This window comes from Mercurialis annua, linkage group LG5 (assembly GCF_937616625.2).
Source record: "Mercurialis annua linkage group LG5, ddMerAnnu1.2, whole genome shotgun sequence".
Lineage (NCBI taxonomy): Eukaryota > Viridiplantae > Streptophyta > Magnoliopsida > Malpighiales > Euphorbiaceae > Mercurialis > Mercurialis annua.
Genome location: NC_065574.1, coordinates 22,847,090 through 22,866,219, shown reverse-complemented (window position 1 = coordinate 22,866,219; position 19,130 = coordinate 22,847,090).

The window sequence follows — 19,130 nt, the reverse complement described above, 5'->3', positions numbered from 1 at the left end:
TTGTAAACGTTTGGCTTAAATTGCTAAAAAGGTGAAACGTTTGGATTTGTTTCGTAACCTTTGTAAACGTTTGGCTTAAATCGCTAAAAAGGTGAAACATTTGGATTTGTTTCGTAACGTTTGTAAATGTTTAGCTTCAATCGCTAAAAAGGTGAAATGTTTGCATTTGTTTTGTAACGTTTGAAAACGCTTGGCATAAATCGGTAAAAAGGGGAAACGTTTTGATTTGTTTCGTAACGTTTGTAAACGTTTGGCATACATCGCAAAAAAGGTGAAACGGTTGGATTTGTTTCGTAACGTTTTAAACGTTTAGTTTAAATTGCTTAAAAGGTGAAATGGTTGGATTTGTTTCGTAAAGTTTGTAAAAGTTCGGCTGATATTGCTAAAAAGGTGAAACGCTTGGATTTGTTTCGTAACGTTTCTAAACGTTTGGCTTAAATTACTAAAAAGGTGAAACGCTTGGATTTGTTTCAGAACATTTGTAAACGTTTGGCTTAAATTGCTAAAAAGGTGAAACGTTTGGTTTTGTTTCGTAACGTTTGTAAAGGTTTTGCTTAATTCGCTAAAAATGTATAACGTTTGGATTTGTATCGTAACTTTTTATACGTTTGGATTTGTTTCGTAACGCTTGTAAACGTTTGGATTAAATCGCTAAAAAGGTGAAACGTTTTGATTTATTTCGTAACGTTTGTAAACGTTTGGCATAAATTGCTAAAAAGGTGAAACATTTGGATTTGTTTCGTAACATTTGTAAACTTTTGGCCTAAATCGCTAAAAATGGGAAACATTTTGATTGGTTTCGTAACGTTTGCAAACGTTTGGCTTTAAATTACTAAAAAGGTGAAACGCTTGGATTTGTTTCAGAACATTTGTAAACGTTTGGCTTAAATTGCTAAAAAGGTGAAACGTTTGGTTTTGTTTCGGAATATTTGTAAACGTTTGGCTTAAATTGCTAAAAAGGTGAAACGTTTGGTTTTGTTTCGTAACGTTTATAATGGTTTTGCTTAATTCGCTAAAAATGTAAAACGTTTGGATTTGTATCGTAACTTTTTATACGTTTGGATTTGTTTCGTAACGCTTGTAAACGTTTGGATTAAATCGCTAAAAAGGTGAATCGTTTTGATTTATTTCTTAACGTTTGTAAACGTTTGGCATAAATTGCTAAAAAGGTGAAACGTTTGGATTTGTTTCGTAACATTTGTAAACATTTGGCTTAAATCGCTAAAAATGGGAAACATTTTGATTTGTTTCGTAACGTTTGCAAACATTTGGCTTTAATCGCTAAAAAGGTGAAATATTTGAAATTTTATAACGTTTGTAAATGTTTGGCTTAAATTGCTAAAAAGGTGAAAAGCTTTGATGTGTTTCGAAACGTTTGGATTTGTTTCGTATGTTTTAAACGTTTGGTTTTGTTTCGTAACGTTTGTTAACGTTCAGCTTCCATCGCTAAAAATGTGAAACGTTTGTATTTGTTTCGTAACATTTGTAAACGTTTGGCTTAAATTGCAAAAAAGGTGAAAATTTTGGATTTGTTTCGTAACTTTTGTAAACGTTTGGCTTAAATCGCTAAAAAGGTGAAACGTTTGGGTTTGTTTCCTAACCTTTGTAAACGTTTAATTTAAATCGCTAAAAAGGTGAAACGTTTGGATTTGTTTCGTAACGTTTGTAAACGTTTTGCTTAAATTGCTAAAAAGGTGACACGTTTGGATTTGTTTCGTAACCTTTATAAACGTTTGGCTTAAATCGCTAAAAAGGTTAAACGTCTGTATACGTTTGGCTTAAATCGCTAAAAAGGTGACACGTTTGGATTTGTTTCATAATGTTTGTAAACGTTTGGCTTTAATCGCTAAAAAGGTGAAACGTTTGGATTTGTTTCGTAACGTTTGTAAATGTTTGGCTTCAACGTCTAAAAAGGTGAAACGTTTGGATTTGTTTCGTAACATTTGTAAACGTTTGGCTGAAATCGCTAAAAACGAGAAACATTTGGATTTGTTTCGTAATGTTTGTAAACGTTTGGCTTATATCACTAAAAAAGAGAAACATTTGGATTTGCTTAGTAACGTTTGGGAAAACGTTTGGCTTAAATTGATAAAAAGGTGAAACGCTTGGATTTGTTTCGTAACGTTTGTAAACATTTGGCTTAAAATTCTAAAAAGGTGAAACATTTGGATTTGTTTCCTAAAGTTTTAAACTTTAGGTTTTGTTTCGTAACGTTTGTAAATGTTGGCTTAAATCGCTAAAAATATTAAACATTTGTATTCGTTTCGTAACGTTTGTATACATTTGGCTTAAATCGCTAAAAAAGGGAAACATTTGGATTTGTTTAGTAACGTTTGTAAACGTTTGCCTTAAATTGCTAAAAAGGTGAAACGTTTGGATTTGTTTCATAACCTTTGTAAACGTTTGGCTTAAATTGCAAAAAAGGGGAAACGTTTAGAAATGTTTGGCTTATATCGCTAAAAAGAGGAAACGTTTGGATTTGTTTCATAACTTTAATAAACGTTTGGCTTAAATCGCTAAAAAGGTGAAACGTTTGAAATTTCGTAACGTTTGTAAACGTTTGGCTTAAATCGCTAAAAAGGTAAAACGTTTGGATTTGTTTCGTAACGTTTGCCTTAAATCGCTCAAAAGGTAAAACGTTTGTATTTGTTTCTTAACGTTTATAAACGTTTGGCTTTAATCGCTAAAAAGGTAAAACGTTTCCATTTGCTTCGTAACATTTTTAAACGTTTGGCATAAATTGCTAAAAAGGTGAAACGTTTGGATTTCTTTCATAACGTTTTAAACGTTTGGCTTATATCTCTACAATGGGGAAACGTTTGCATTCGTTTCGTAACGTTTGTAAACGTTTTGCATAAATCGCAAAAAAGGTGAAATGTTTGGATTTTTTTCGTAACGTTTTAAACTTTTGGCTTAAATCGCTAAAATGGAAAAAAGTTTGGATTTGATTCGTAACGTTTGTAAACGTTTGGCTTAAATCGCTAAAAAGGTAAAACGTTTGGATTTGTTTCGTAACGTTTGTAAACGTTTGCCTTAAATCGCTCAAAAGGTAAAACGTTTGTATTTGTTTCTTAACATTTGTAAACGTTTGGCTTTAATCGCTAAAAAGGTAAAACGTTTCCATTTGCTTCGTAATATTTGTAAACGTTTGGCATAAATCGCTAAAAAGGTTAAATGTTTGGATTTGTTTCATAATATTTTAAACGTTTGGCTTAAATCGCTACAATGGGGAAACGTTTGGATTTATTTCGTAACGTTTGGAAACGTTTGGCTTAAATTGCTAAAAAGGTAAAATGTTTGGTTTTGTTTCGTAACGTTTGTAAACGTTCGGCTTAAATTGCTAAAAAGGTGAAACATTTGGATTTGTTTCGTAACGTTTGTAAACGTTTGGCTTAAATTGCTAAAAAGGTGAAAAACATGGTTTTTTTCGTAACGTTTGTATGAGTTTGGCTTAAATCGCTAAAAATGTGAAATGTTTTGATTTGTTTCATAAAATTTTAAATGTTTGGTTTATTTCGTAACGTTTGTAAACGTTTGGCTTAAATCACTAAAAAGGGGAAACGTTTCGTTTTGTTTCGTAACGTTTGTAAAAGTTTTGCTTAAATTGCTAAAAAGGCAAAACAGTTGGATTTGTTTCGTAACATTTGTAAACGTTTGGCTTAAGTCGCTAAAAAGGTGAAACGTTTGAAATTTCATAACGTTTGTAAATGTTTGGCTTAAATTGCTAAAAATGTGAAACGCTTTGATTTGTTTCATAATGTTTGTAAACGTTTGGTTTAAATTGCAAAAAAGGTGAAATGTTTGGATTTGTTTCGTAATGTTTTAATCGTTTGGTTTTATTTTGTAATGTTTGTTAACGTTCGGCTTCAATCGCTAAAAATGTGAAACATTTGTCTTTGTTTCGTAACATTTGTTAATTTTTGGCTTAAATCGCAAAAAAGGTGAAACGTTTGGATTTATTTCGTAACGTTTGTAGACGTTTGGCTTCAATCGCTAAAAAGGTGAAACGTTTGGATTTGTTTCGTTACGTTTTAAACGTTTGGTTTTGTTTCGTAATGTTTATAAACGTTGTTTTAAATCGCTAAAAATGTGAAACGTTAGTATTTGTTTCATAACGTTTGTAAACGTTTGGGTTAAATCGCTAAAAAAAGGAAACATTTGGATTTGTTTAGTAACGTTTGTAAACGTTTGGCTTATATTGCTAATAAGGTTAAACTCTTGGATTTGTTTCGTAACGTTTGTAAACGTTTTGCGTAAATTGCTAAAAAGGTAAAACGTTTGGATTTGTTTCGTTACGTTTTAAACGTTCGGTTTTGTTTTGTAACGTTTGTAAACGTTGGCTTAAATCGCTAAAAATAGGAAACGTTTGTATTTGTTTCGTAACGTTTGTAAACGTTTGGCTTAAATCGCAAAAAAAATGAAACGTTTGGATTTGTTTAGTAACATTTGTAAACGTTTGGCTTAAATTGCTAAAAAGGTGAAACGTTTGGATTTGTTTCGTAACCTTCGTAAACGTTTGGCTTAAATCGCTAAAAAGGTGAAACGTTTGGATTTGTTTCGTAACGTTTGTAAACGTTTAGCTTCAATCGCTAAAAAGGTGAAACGTTTGCATTTGTTTTGTAACGTTTGTAAACGCTTGCCATAAATCGGTAAAAAGGGGAAACGTTTTGATTTGTTTCGTAACGTTTGTAAACGTTTGGCATACATCACAAAAAAGGTGAAACTGTTGGATTTGTTTCGTAACGTTTTAAACGTTTGGTTTAAATTGCTTAAAAGATGAAATGCTTGGATTTGTTTCGTAACGTTTGTAAAAGTTCGGCTTATATTGCTAAAAAGGTGAAACGCTTGGATTTGTTTCGTAACGTTTCTAAACATTTGGCTTAAATTACTAACAAGGTGAAACGCTTGGATTTGTTTCAAAACATTTGTAAACGTTTGGCTTAAATTGCTAAAAAGGTGAAACGTTTGGTTTTGTTTCGTAACGTTTGTAAAGGTTTTGCTTAATTCGCTAAAAATGTAAAACGTTTGGATTTGTATCGTAACTTTTTATACGTTTGGATTTGTTTCGTAACGCTTGTAAACGTTTGGATTAAATAGCTAAAAAGGTGAAACATTTTGATTTATTTCGTAACGTTTGTAAACGTTTGGCATAAATTGCTAAAAAGGTGAAACGTTTGGATTTGTTTCGTAACATTTGTAAACTTTTGGCTTAAATCACTAAAAATGGGAAACATTTTGATTTGTTTCGTAACGTTTGCAAACGTTTGGATTTAATCGCTAAAAAGGTGAAACATTTGAAATTTTATAACGTTTGTAAATGTTTGGCTTAAATTGCTAAAAAGGTGAAAAGCTATGATGTGTTTCGAAACGTTTGTAAACGTTTGGCTAAAATTGCTAAAAAGGTGAAACGTTTGGATTTGTTTCGTAATGTTTTAAAGGTTTGGTTTTGTTTCGTAACGTTTGTTAACGTTCAGCTTCCATCGCTAAAAATGTGAAACGTTTATATTTGTTTCGTAACATTTGTAAACGTTTGGCTTAAATCGCAAAAAAGGTAAAATTTTTGGATTTGTTTCGTAACTTTTGTAAACATTTGGCTTAAATCGCTAAAAAGGTAAAACATTTGGTTTTGTTTCCTAACCTTTGTAAACGTTTAGTTTAAATCGCTAAAAAGGTGAAACGTTTGGATTTGTTTCGTAACCTTTGTAAACGTTTTGCTTAAATTGCTTAAAAGGTGACACGTTTGGATTTGTTTCGTAACCTTTATAAACGTTTGGCTTAAATCGCTAAAAAGGTGAAACGTCTGTATACGTTTGGCTTAAATCGCTAAAATGGTGACACGCTTGGATTTGTTTCGTAATGTTTGTAAACGTTTGGCTTTAATCGCTAAAAAGGTGAAACGTTTGGATTTGTTTCGTAACGTTTGTAAACATTTGGCTTCAACATCTAAAAAGGTAAAACGTTTGGATTTGTTTCGTAACATTTGTAAACGTTTGGCTTAAATCGCTAAAAACAAGAAACGTTTGGATTTGTTTCGTAATGTTTGTAAACGTTTGGCTTATATCACTAAAAAAGAGAAACATTTGGATTATTTTAGTCACGTTTGGGAAAACGTTTTGCTTAAATTGATAAAAAGGTGAAACGCTTGGATTTGTTTCGTAACGTTTGTAAACATTTGGCTTAAATTGCTAAAAAGGTGAAACATTTGGATTTGTTTCCTAATGTTTTAAACTTTTGGTTTTGTTTCGTAACGTTTGTAAATGTTGGCTTAAATCGCTAAAAATATTAAACGTTTGTATTTGTTTCGTAACGTTTGTATACATTTGGCTTAAATCGCTAAAAAGGGAAACCTATGGATTTGTTTAGTAACGTTTGTAAACGTTTGGCTTAAATTGCTAAAAAGGTGAAACGTTTGGATTTGTTTCGTAACCTTTGTAAACGTTTGGCTTAAATTGCAAAAAAGGGGAAACGTTTAGAAACGTTTTGCTTATATCGCTAAAAAGAGGAAACGTTTGGATTTTGTTTCATAACTTCAATAAACGTTTGGCTTAAATCGCTAAAAAGGTGAAACGTTTGAAATTTCGTAACGTTTGTAAACGTTTGGCTTAAATCGCTAAAAAGGTAAAACGTTTGGATTTGTTTCGTATCGTTTTCCTTAAATCGCTCAAAAGGTAAAACGTTTGTATTTGTTTCTTAACGTTTGTAAACGTTTGGTTTTAATCGCTAAAAAGGTAAAACGTTTCCATTTGCTTCGTAACATTTGTAAACGTTTGGCATAAATTGCTAAAAAGGTGAAACGTTTGGGTTTCTTTCATAACGTTTTAAACGTTTGGCTTAAATCTCTACAATGGGGAAACGTTTGGATTTGTTTCGTAACGTTTGTAAACGTTTGGCTTAAATTGCTAAAAAGGTGACACGTTTGGATTTGTTTCGTAACCTTTGTAAACGTTTGGCTTAAATCGCTAAAAAGGTGAAACTTTGGATTTGTTTTGTAACGTTTGTTAACGTTGTGCTTCAACCGCGAAAAAGGGGAAACTTTTGGATTTGTTTCGTAACGTTTGTAAACGTTTGGTTTAAATCACTAAAAAGGTGAAACATTTGGATTTGTTTCGTAACGTTTATAACGTTCGGTTTAAATTGCTAAAAAGGTGGAACGCTTGGATTTGTTTCGTAATGTTTGTAAACGTTTGGCTTAAATTGCTAAAAAGTTGAAATGCTTGGATTTGTTTCATAACGTTTGTAAACGTTCGGCTTAAATCGCTAAAAATGTGAAACGTTTGAATTTTTTTCGTAGCGTTTGTAAACGTTTGGCTTAAATCGTTAAAAAGTTGAAACGTCTGGATTTGTTTTGTAACGTTTGTAAATGTTTGGCTTTAATCTCTAAAAAGGGGATACGTTTTGATTTGTTTCGTAACGTTTGTAAACGTTTGGCATAAATCGCTAAAAAGGCGAAACTTTTGGATTTGTTTCGTAACGTTTGCAAACGTTCGGCTTAAATTGCTAAAAAGGTGAAACGTTTGGATTTGTTTCGTAACGTTTGTAAACGTTCGGCTTAAATTGCTAAAAAGGTGAAACGTTTGGATTTGTTTCGTAGCGTTTGTAAACGTTTAGCTTAATTGCTACAAAGGTGAAACGCTTGGTTTTGTTTCGTAACGTTTGTAAGGGTTTGGCTTAAATCGCTTGTAATATCCCGTATTTTTTCGTCATAGTTTCGTTGGGTTTCCGACTTAATTTCGGATTATTAATGGTGGACTTAGCAAGTGTGAAATTTTAATTGGAGTTGGAGTTGTATATTATTTGTGTCGCATGTGTCGTTTGAGTTTTTTATGATGATTTGATTTGTATCCGAATTATAAACGATGTTGTGTTCGTGTGCCTTCTAAATCTGACATGTTTTGATAAAACATTCATATCTCCCAATTGAACCGTTGGATCGGGCTCCGTTTTGGATATGCTGTGCACGATAAAAAGTTGACCGTTGGATCAAAATTTGATGCGATTTGGAGGAGCGATGGGGTGTGCGATTGTGCGCTCAAGTGCACGAACATGCACTATACTGTTACGGAATTTCAGGTATTTAAATAACCTCTTACGTTTTTTAAAACCCTATTTTTCATAGTCTATTGTTTTCTATCAACCCTAGCCGACTCCCTCACCCTCAAACACTCTGAAATATTCTACCATCATCACTTATCATTAGCTTTCGCATTCGGTAAGTAAATCACGTTCGTTTCATTCGTTTATTCTATTCATTATCGTCAATTACGTTCTAAGTCAATATCCCTCATGTTGTAGCAAATTTTTGAAATTGTTGCTACCTTACATCAATAGGCTATATCCTCCTTAATCTCTACGCTTCGAAATCAATTAAGGTATGTATAGATTCTTCCGTTCGTTGCCGTTTCGGTTTTGCCGGGTTCATGAACTCTTTGTTGTTGTTCTCTGGATTATATAGCTGAAATTGTTGGCTGTCTTCTTTTGATTTTTTTTTTGCTGCTGTCAATATTGGGGTTCTTGTTATGACTTCTATTCTTATTAAATTGCCTAGGTTTTGGTTTGATTTTGTTGTTTGATTCAACATACTTAGACGGCCGTTTTGTTCGTTCTTGGTTGTTTGATCATTCATAATTGTTTAGGTTAAGATATATGTGTTTTGTGATACTTTTGGTAGATCAAAGGGTTGTGTTCAGGTTCTGTTATTAGGATTTCATCAATTGGTTTTGAAATTCTTATTGTATCGTGGTTGATGTCTGTATATCTGTTGAGGCTTGACTTTATGTTGTTGTTTCCATGGGTTTGGCGGGAATGTTATGTCCAAATATGTGATGGCTATTTCTGTTATTGTTTCAAAGTGTTGGATATTGGTTTTGGTTATTGAAATGTTGGCCGCTGTTCACTATTTAAATTGATTATTCATAATGAATATTTTTTTATGGTTATTCATGTAAAAACAATGGAGTTTAACACCAAACTTTTGAACATCGTTTTGATTTTTAAATTGTTAATTAATAGCATTTTTCAAATTTGAAAATAATGTTCGTTTTATTTAAATTGGATTGTTTTTGATTATTTTAGTCAAAAATCGATAATTATATTTTTTTATCAATAATTTATAATTACTCGGGTGATTATTAAATTTGTAAATTTTTAACTGAACGTGTCAATTGGGCGTTTTAAGATTTTTGACGGTTTTCTTAATTTACTTTTATAAAGTAAATTATTTGTAACTATTGGTTACTTGAGTTGTAAGTTATTGAGTTCTGTTTTAAGTACGACTATTATTTTATCAAAGTTGTTTCTATAATTATAAACTATGGTTTATAATTGAATATAAATATATTTATTATATCAAAGTTATTTTTTCGGACTTATGAACTCGGGTTTATATTTTGAGTCGGGTTAGACTTGGGTCACTCGACATGTGAGGTAGCTTGGTAGTTAATGGTAACTCGGCTAACCCACTATTTGAGGAACTGATTTAAGTTATTATTTAAATATTATCTAAGTAATATTTTCCGGAACGGATTTTTAAAGCGGGAACTCAATAGACTTGACTTGTTTAATTATTTGAGTATTGTATTTACTTGATGTGGTTCGTGTTTTGGCTCGGGTCATTCTGTAATTAATTGTTCATTCTGTTCTGGCTATGTTTATGAATAGCTTGGTATTGTGCTAGTCCTATGTGGTGTCTAGTACTCTCTAGAGTTAGGGGTTGATTTTAATATTGGTTTTACTCTGTTCTTAGACTCGTCGACTATGCGTGCTACGGAGTCGATTCAGGTTTTGTCGCTAGCCAAGTTTTCACGTGGATTAGCAAGCAGTGAGTTTGTAGTGCTATTTACCGCTTTATTAAGTACCGCATTATATTTTAATATTATAAATGTTTTTGAACTGTTTTTACGGATTATGGATCTGGATTGGAACGAGCTACTCGATAGGCTTGTATCGAGACTGTGTGCACCGGTAAGTACTCTGGGATCGGCAGACAAATGTCTTGCTTACGCTGGTATATGACGAGGATTTATTCCCGTCCACTCTGGGATATTCAGTATGTTGTGTCATACTTACGCTGGGATCATTTCAATACTGTTTTCCATAATCATATTATGTTAGTATAATTTTTTTTTGATTTAAGGGTTTTAAACTTAATAAATTTAAATAGTATTGCGAACTCATCTCAGTATATCTGACCCCGTTGTTTTCCCAAATTTTCCAGGTTTATTATTTGAAAGCTGGTCCACTCCGATTCTTTTGATTCCTCAGAGGTTTTTATATTATTAAACTAGTTTTTGTTTTCAAACTCTTAGACCGCTGTAGAACTAGTTTATATATTACTTTGGTTATTACACATTGGGATTGCCAGTTTGTCCGATTGTTTATTTTGTTTATTATTGGCATGTTTACTCTGGGATATTATTTTATTATATTTAAGGCATGCCGTTGAGTCTCGGGTTTTAGCCGAGCACTTTATTTATATAATTAAGTTGTTATAATTATTTTGTATGTTTAATTATTATCCGCGAGGCTTGCTACGGGTTTTGGTACGACCATACCCATACCCTAGCGCCGGTCGCGATCCATGAAATTGGGTCGTGACATCGCTAAAAATGTGAAACTTTTGGATTTGTTTCCTAACATTTTAAATGTTTGGTTTATTTCGTAACGTTTGTAAACGTTTGGCTTAAATCGCTAAAAAGGGGAAACGTTTGGTTTTGTTTTATAACGTTTGTAAAAGTTTGGCTTAAATTGCTAAAAAGGCGAAACAATTGGATTTGTTTCGTAACGTTTGTAAACGTTTGGCTTATATCACTAAAAAGGTGAAACACTTGAAATTTCATAACGTTTGTAAACGTTTTGCTTAAATTGCTAAAAAGGTGAAACGCTTTGATTTGTTTCGTAACGTTTGTAAACGTTTGGCTTAAATTGCTAAAAAGGTGAAACGTTTGGATTTGTTTCGTAATGTTTTAAACATTTGGTTTTGTTTCGTAACGTTTGTTAACGTTCAGCTTCAATCGCTAAAAATGTGAAACGTTTGTATTAGTTTCGTAGCATTTGTAAACGTTGGCTTAAATCGCAAAAAAGGAGAAAATTTTGGATTTGTTTCATAAGGTTTGTAAACGTTTGGCTTAAATTGCTAATAAAGGTGACACGTTTGGATTTGTTTCGTAACCTTTGTAGACGTTTGGCTTAAATCGCTAAAAAGGTGTAACGTTTGGTTTTGTTTCCTAACCTTTGTAAACGTTTAGTTTAAATCGCTAAAAAGTTGAAACGTTTGTATTTGTTTCGTAACGTTTGTAAACGTTTTACTTAAATTGTTAAAAAGGTGACACATTTGGATTTGTTTCGTAACCTTTGTAAACCTTTGGCTTAAATCTCTAAAAAGGTGAAACGTTTGGATATGTTTTGTAACGTTTGTAAACATTTGGCTTAAACCGCTATAAAGGTGAAATGTCTGTAAACGTTTGGCTTAAATTGCTAAAAAGGTGAAACATTTGGATTTGTTTCGTAGCGTTTTAAACGTTTGGTTTAAATTGCTAAAAAGGTAAAACGCTTTGATTTGTTTCAAAACGTTTGTAAACGTTTGGCTTAAATTCTTAAAAAGTTGAAACGCTTGGATTTATTTTGTAACGTTTGTAAACGTTCGGCTTAAATCGCTAAAAATGTGAAACATTTGGATTTGTTTTATAACGTTTGTAGACGTTCGACGTAAATCGCTAAGAAGGTGAAACGTTTGGTTTTAATTCGTAACATTTGTAAACGTTCGGCTTAAATCGCTAAAAAGGCGAAATGTTTGGTTTTAGTTTGTAACGTTTGTAAACGTTCGGCTTAAATCGCTAAAAAGGTGAATCATTTGGATTTGTTTCGTAATGTTTGTAAACGTTTGTCTTAAATTGCTAAAAAGGTGAAACGCATGGATTTGTTTCGTAACGTTTGTAAACATTTGGCTTAAATTACTAAAAAAAGTGAAACACTTGGATTTGTTTCGGAAAGTTTGTAAACGTCTGGCTTAAATTGCTAAAAAGGTGAAACGCTTAGTTTTGTTTCGTAACGTTTGTCAAGGTTTTGCTAAATTCGCTAATAATGTAAAACGTTTGGATTTGTTTCGTAACATTTTAAACATTTGGATTTGCTTCATAACGTTTGTAAACGTTTGGCTTTAATCGCTAAAATGGTGAAACGTTGGGATTTGTTTCGTAACGTTTGTAAACAATTGGCTTATATTGCTAAAAAGGGGAAACGTTTGGATTTGTTTCGTAACGTTTGTAAACGTTTGTCTTAAATCGCTGAAAACGAGAAACGTTTGGATTTGTTTCGTAACGTTAGTTAACGTTCTGCTTAAATCGCTAAAAAGGTGAAACGTTTGAAATTTCTTAACGTTTGTAAACGTTTGGCTTAAATTGCTAAAAAGGTGAAACGCTTGGATTTTTTTCGTAAAGTTTTTAAACGTTTGGCTTAAATTGCTAAAAAGGTGAAACGTTTTAAACGTTTGCCTTAAATTGCTAAAAAGGTGAAACGTTTGGATTTGTTTCGTAACATTTTAAACGTTTGGTTTTGTTTCGTAACGTTTGTAAATGTTGGCTTAAATCGTTAAAAATGTGAAACGTTTGTATATTTTTCGTAACGTTTATAAACGTTTGGCTTAAATTGATAAAAAAAGTGAAACGTTTGGATTTGTTTAGTAACGTTTGTAAACGTTTGGCTTAAATTGCTAAAAATGTGAAATGTTTGTATTTGTTTCGTAACGTGTATAAAGATTTGGCTTAAATCGCTAAAAAAGGGAAACGTTTGGATTTGTTTAGTAACGTTTGTAAAAGTTTCGCTTAAATTGTTAAAAAGGTGAAATGTTTGGATTTGTTTCGTATCCTTTGTAAACGTTTGACTTAAATCGCAAAAAAGGTGAAACGTTTGGATTTGTATCGTAACGTTTGTAAACGTTTGGCTTCAATCGCTAAAAAGGGGAAGCGTTTGCATTTGTTTCGTAACTTTTGTAAACGTTTGGCTTAAATCGCTAAAAAGGGGAAACGTTTGGTTTTGTTTCGTAACGTTTGTAAACGTTTGGCTTAAATTGCTAAAAATGGGAAACGTTTGTATTTGTTTCGTAACCTTTGTAAACGTTTGGCTTAAATCGCTAAAAAGGTGAAACGTTTGGATTTGTTTCGTAACGTTTGTAAACGTTTGGCTTCAATTGCTAAAAAGGTGAAACATTTGCATTTGTTTCGTAACGTTTGTAAACGTTGGCATAAATCGCTAAAAAGGTTAAACGTTAGGATTTGTTCCGTAACGTTTGTAAACGTTAGGCATAAATCACTATTAAGGTGAAATGGTTGGATTTGTTTCGTAATGTTTTAAACATTTGGTTTAAATAGCTTAAAAGGTGAAACGCTTGGATTTGTTTCGTAACGTTTGCAAACGTTCGGCATAAATTGCTAAAAAGGTGAAGCGCTTGGATTTGATTCGTAACATTTGTAAACATTTGGCTTAAATTACTAAAAAGGGGAAACGCTTGGATTTGTGTCGGAACGTTTGGCTTAAATTGCTAAAAAGGTGAAATGCTTGGATTTGTTTCGTAACATTTGTAAACGTTTGGCTTAATATGCTAAAAAGGTTAAACGCTTGGTTTTCTTTCGTAACATTTGTAAAGGTTTTGCTTAATTCGCTAAAAATGTAAAACGTTTGGATTTGTTTCGCAATGTTTTAAACGTTTGGATTTGTTTCGTAACGTTTGTAAACGCTTGGGTTAAATTGATAAAAAGGTGAAACGTTTGGATTTGTTTCGTAACGTTTGTGAACGTTTGGCTTAAATTGCTAAAAAGGGGAAACGTTTGGATTTGTTTCGTAGCGTTTGTAAACGTTTTGCTTATATTCCTAAAAAGTTGAAACGCTTGGATTTGTTTCGTAACGTTTATAAACGTTCGGCTTAAATCGCTAAAAATGTGAAACATTTGGATTTTTTTAACGTTTGTAAACGTTCGGCTTAAATCGCTAAAAAGGTGAAACGTTTGGTTTTAATTCGTAACGTTTGTAAATGTTCGGCTTAAATCGCTAAAAAGGCGAAACGTTTGGTTTTAATTCGTAACGTTTGTAAAGGTTCGGCTTAAATCGCTAAAAAGGTGAATCGTTTGGATTTGTTTCGTAACGTTTGTAAACGTTTGGCTTAAATTCCTTAAAAGGTGAAACACATAGATTTGTTTCGTAACGTTTGTAAACATTTTGCTTAAATTACTAAAAAGGTGAAATTCTTGGATTTTTCGGAACGTTTGTAAACGTTTGGCTTAAATTGCTAAAAAGGTGAAATGCTTAGATTTGTTTCGTATCATTTATAAACGTTTGGGTTAAATTGCTAAAAAGGTTAAACGCTTAGTTTTGTTTCGTAAAGTTTGTAAAGGTTTTGCTAAATTCCCTAAAAATGTAAAATGTTTGGATTTGTTTCATAACGTTTTAAACGTTTGGATTTGTTTTGTAACGTTTGTAAACGTTTGGTTTTAATCGCTAAAAAGGGGAAACGTTTGGATTTGTTTCGTATAGTTTGTAAATGTTTGGCATAAATCGATAAAAAGGTGAAATGGTTGGATTTGTTTCGTAACGTTTTAAACGTTTGGTTTGAATTGCTTAAAAGGTGAAACGCTTGGATTCGTTTCATAACGTTTGTAAACGTTCGGCTTAAATTGCTAAAAAGTTGAAACACTTGGATTTGTTTCGTAATGTTTATAAACGTTCGGCTTAAATCGCTAAAAATGTGAAACGTTTGGATTTGTTTTGTAATGTTTTTAAACGTTTGGCTTAAATCGCTAAAAAGCGGAAACGTTTGGATTTGTTTTGTAACGTTTGTAAACGATTGGCTTAAATCGCTAAAAAGGTGAAACATTTGGATTGGTTTCGTAACATTTGTAAACGTTTGGCTTAAATTGCTAAAAAGGCGAAACATTTGGATTTGTTTCGTAACATTTGTAAACGTTCGGCTTTAATTGCTAAAAAGGCGAAACGTTTCGATTTGTTTCGTAACATTTCGTAAACTTTTGGCTTAAATCGCAAAAAAGGTGAAACGTTTGGATTTGTTTCGTAACTTTTGTAAATGTTTGTCTTATATCGCTAAATAGATGAAACGTTTGGATTTGTTTATTACCGTTTGTAAACGTTTGGCTTAAATGGCTAAAAAGGCGAAACGTTTGGATTTGTTTCGTAACGTTTGTAAACGTTTGGCTTAAATCGCTAAAAAGGTGAAACGTTTGGATTTGTTTCGTAACGTTCATAAACATTTGGCTTAAATTGCAAAAAAGGTGAAACGCTTGGATTTGTTTCGTAACCTTTGTAAACGTTTGGCTTAAATTGCTAAAAAGGTGAATCGCTTGGATTTGTTTCGTAATGTTTGTTAACGTTTGGCTTAAATTTCTATAAAGGTGAAACATTTGGATTTGTTTCGTAACCTTTGTAAACGTTTGGCTTAAATAGCTAAAAAGGTGATACGTTTGGATTTGTTTCTTAACCTTTGTTAACATTTGGCTTAAATACCTAAAAAGGTGAAACGTTTGAATTTTTTTCGTAACGTTTGTAAACATTTAGGTTATCTCGCTAAAAGGCGAAACTTTTGGATTTCTTTCATAGCGTTTGTAAACGTTTGGCTTCAATCGCTAAAAAGGTGAAACGTTTGCATTCGTTTCGTAACGTTTGTAAACGTTTTGCATAAATCGCAAAAAAGGTGAAATGTTTGGATTTTTTTCGTAACGTTTTAAACTTTTGGCTTAAATCGCTAAAATGGAAAAAAGTTTGGATTTGATTCGTAACGTTTGTAATCGTTTGGCTTAAATCGCTAAAAAGGTAAAACGTTTGGATTTGTTTCGTAACGTTTGTAAACGTTTGCCTTAAATCGCTTAAAAGGTAAAACGTTTGGCTTAAATCGCCAAAAAGGTAAAACGTTTCCATTTGCTTCGTAACATTTGTAAATGTTTGGCATAAATCGCTAAAAAGGTTAAATGTTTGGATTTGTTTCATAACGTTTTATACGTTTGGCTTTAATCGCTAAAAAGGTAAAACGTTTCCATTTGCTTCGTAACATTTGTAAATGTTTAACATAAATCGCTAAAAAGGTTAAATGTTTGGATTTGTTTCATAACATTTTAAACGTTTGGCTTAAATCGCTACAATGGGGAAACGTTTGGATTTATTTTGTAACGTTTGGAAACGTTTGGCTTAAATTGCTAAAAAGGTGAAATGTTTGGTTTTGTTTCGTAACGTTTGTAAACGTTCGGCTTAAATTGCTAAAAAGGTGAAACATTTGGATTTGTTTCGTAACGTTTGTAAACGTTTGGCTTAAATTGCTAAAAAGATAAAACGCTTGGTTTTGTTTCGTAACGTTTGTATGAGTTTGGCTTAAATCGCTAAAAATGTGAAACGTTTTGATTTGTTTCATAAAGTTTTAAATGTTTGGTTTATTTCATAATGTTTGTAACTTTTTGGCTTAAATCGCTAAAAAGGGGAAACGTTTCGTTTTGTTTCGTAACTTTTGTAAAAGTTTTGCTTAAATTGCTAAAAAGGCGAAACAGTTTGATTTGTTTCGTAACATTTGTAAACGTTTGGCTTAAGTCGCTAAAGAGGTGAAACGTTTGAAATTTCATAACGTTTGTAAATGTTTGGCTTAAATTGCTAAAAATGTGAAATGCTTTGATTTGTTTCATAATGTTTGTAAATGTTTGGCTTAAATTGCAAAAAAGGTGAAACGTTTGGATTTGTTTCGTAATGTTTGAATCGTTTGGTTTTGTTTTGTAACGTTTGTTAACGTTCGGCTTCAATCGCAAAAAATGTGAAACATTTGTCTTTGTTTCGTAAGATTTGTAAATGTTTGGCTTAAATCGCAAAAAATGTGAAACGTTTGGATTTGTTTCGTAACGTTTGTAGTCGTTTGGCTTAAATCGCTAAAAAGGTGAAACGTTTGGATTTGTTTCGTAACGTTTTAAACGTTTGGTTTAAATTGCTAGAAAAGGTGAAACGTTTGGATTTCTTTCGTAACGTTTTAAACGTTTGGTTTAAATTGCTACAAAAGGTGAAACGCTTGGATTTGTTTCGTAACGTTTGTAAACGTTTGGCTTAAACTGCTAAAAAGTTGAAAAGCTTGGATTTGTTTCTTAACGTTTGTAAACGTTCGGCTTAAATCGCCAAAAAAGGGAAACGTTTGGATTTGTTTAGTAACGTTTGCAAACGTTTGGCTTAAATTGCTAAAAAGGTGAAACGTTTGGATTTATTTCGTATCCTTTGTAAACGTTTGGCTTAAATCGCAAAAAAGGTGAAACGTTTGGATTTGTTTCGTAACGTTTGTAAACGTTTAGCTTCAATCGCTAAAAAGGTGAAACGTTTGCATTTGTTTCGTAACGTTTGTAAACGCTTGGCATAAATAGGTAAAAAGGTGAAACGTTTAGATTTGTTTCGTAACGTTTGTAAACGTTTGGCATAAATCGCTAAAAAGGTGAAACGGTTGGATTTGTTTTGTAACGTTTTAAACGTTTGGTTTAAATTGCTTAAAAGGTGAAACGCTTGGATTTGTTTCGTAACATTTGTAAAAGTTCGGCTTATACTGCTAAAAAGGTGAAACGCTTGGATTTGTTTCGTAACGTTTCTAAACATTTGGCTTAAATTACTAAAAAGGTGAAAGGCTTGGATTTGTTTCAGAACGTTTGTAAACGTTTGGCTTAAATTGCTAAAAAGGTGAAACGCTTGGATTTGTTTCGTAACATTTATAAACGTTTGGCTAAAATTGCTAAAAAGGTGAAATGTTTTGTTTTGTTTCGTAACGTTTGTAAAGGTTTTGCTTAATTCGCTAAAAATGTAAAGCGTTTGGATTTGTATCGTAACGTTTTATACGTTTGGATTTGTTTCGTAACGCTTGTAAACGTTTGGATTACATCGCTAAAAATGTGAAACGTTTTGATTTATTTCGTAACGTTTGTAAACGTTTGGCATAAATTGCTAAAAAGGTGAAACGTTTGGATTTGTTTCGTAACATTTGTAAACTGTTGGCTTAAATCGCTAAAAATGGGAAACATTTTGATTTGTTTCGTAACGTTAGTAAGCGTTTGGCTTAGATCGCTAAAAAGGTGAAACGTTTGAAATTTCGTAACGTTTGTAAACGTTTGGCTTAAATTGCTAGAAAGGTGAAACGCTTGGATATGTTTCGTAACGTTTGTAAACGTTTGGCTTAAATTGCTAAAAAGGTGAAGCGTTTGGATTTGTTTTGTAACGTTTTAAATGTTTGGTTTTGTTTCGTAACGTTTGTAAGCGTTGGCTTAAATAGCTAAAAATGTGAAACGTTTGTATTTGTTTCGTAACGTTTGTAAACGTTTGGCTTAAATCGCTAAAAAGTGAAACGTTTGGATTTGATTAGTAACGTTTGTAAACGTTTGGCTTAAATTGCTAAAAAGGTTAAACGTTTGGATTTGTTTCGCAACCTTTGTAAACGTTTGGCTGAAATCGCTAAAAAGGTGAAACGTTTGGATTTGTTTAGTAATGTTTGTAAACGTTTGGCTTAAATTGCTAAAAAGGTGACACGTTTGGTTTTGTTTCCTAACCTTTGTAGACGTTTGGCTTAAATCGCTAAAAAGGTGAAACGTTTGGTTTTGTTTCCTAACCTTTGTAAACGTTTAGCTTAAGTCGATAAAAAGGTGAAACGTTTGGATTTGTTTCGTAACGTTTGTAAACGTTTTGCTTAAATTTATAAAAAGGAGACATGTTTGGATTTTTTTCGTAAACTTTGTAAACGTTTGACTTAAATCGCTAAAAATGTGAAACGTTTGGAGTTGTTTCTTAACGTTATGAACGTTTGGTTTAAATTGCTAAAAAGGTAAAACGCTTGGATTTGTTTCGTAACGTTTGTAAACGTTCAGCTTAAATCGCTAAAGATGTGAAACGTTTGGATTTGTTTCATAACGTTTGTAAACATTCGGCTTAAATCGCTAAAAAGGTGAAACGTTTGGTTTTAATTCATAACTTTTGTAAACGTTCGGCCTAAATCAGTAAAAAGGTGAAACGTTTGGATTTGTTTCGAAACGTTTGTAAACATTTGGATTAGATTGCTAAAAAGATGAAACGCTTGGATTTGTTTCGTAACGTTTGTAAACGTTTGGCTTAAATTACTAAAAGGTATA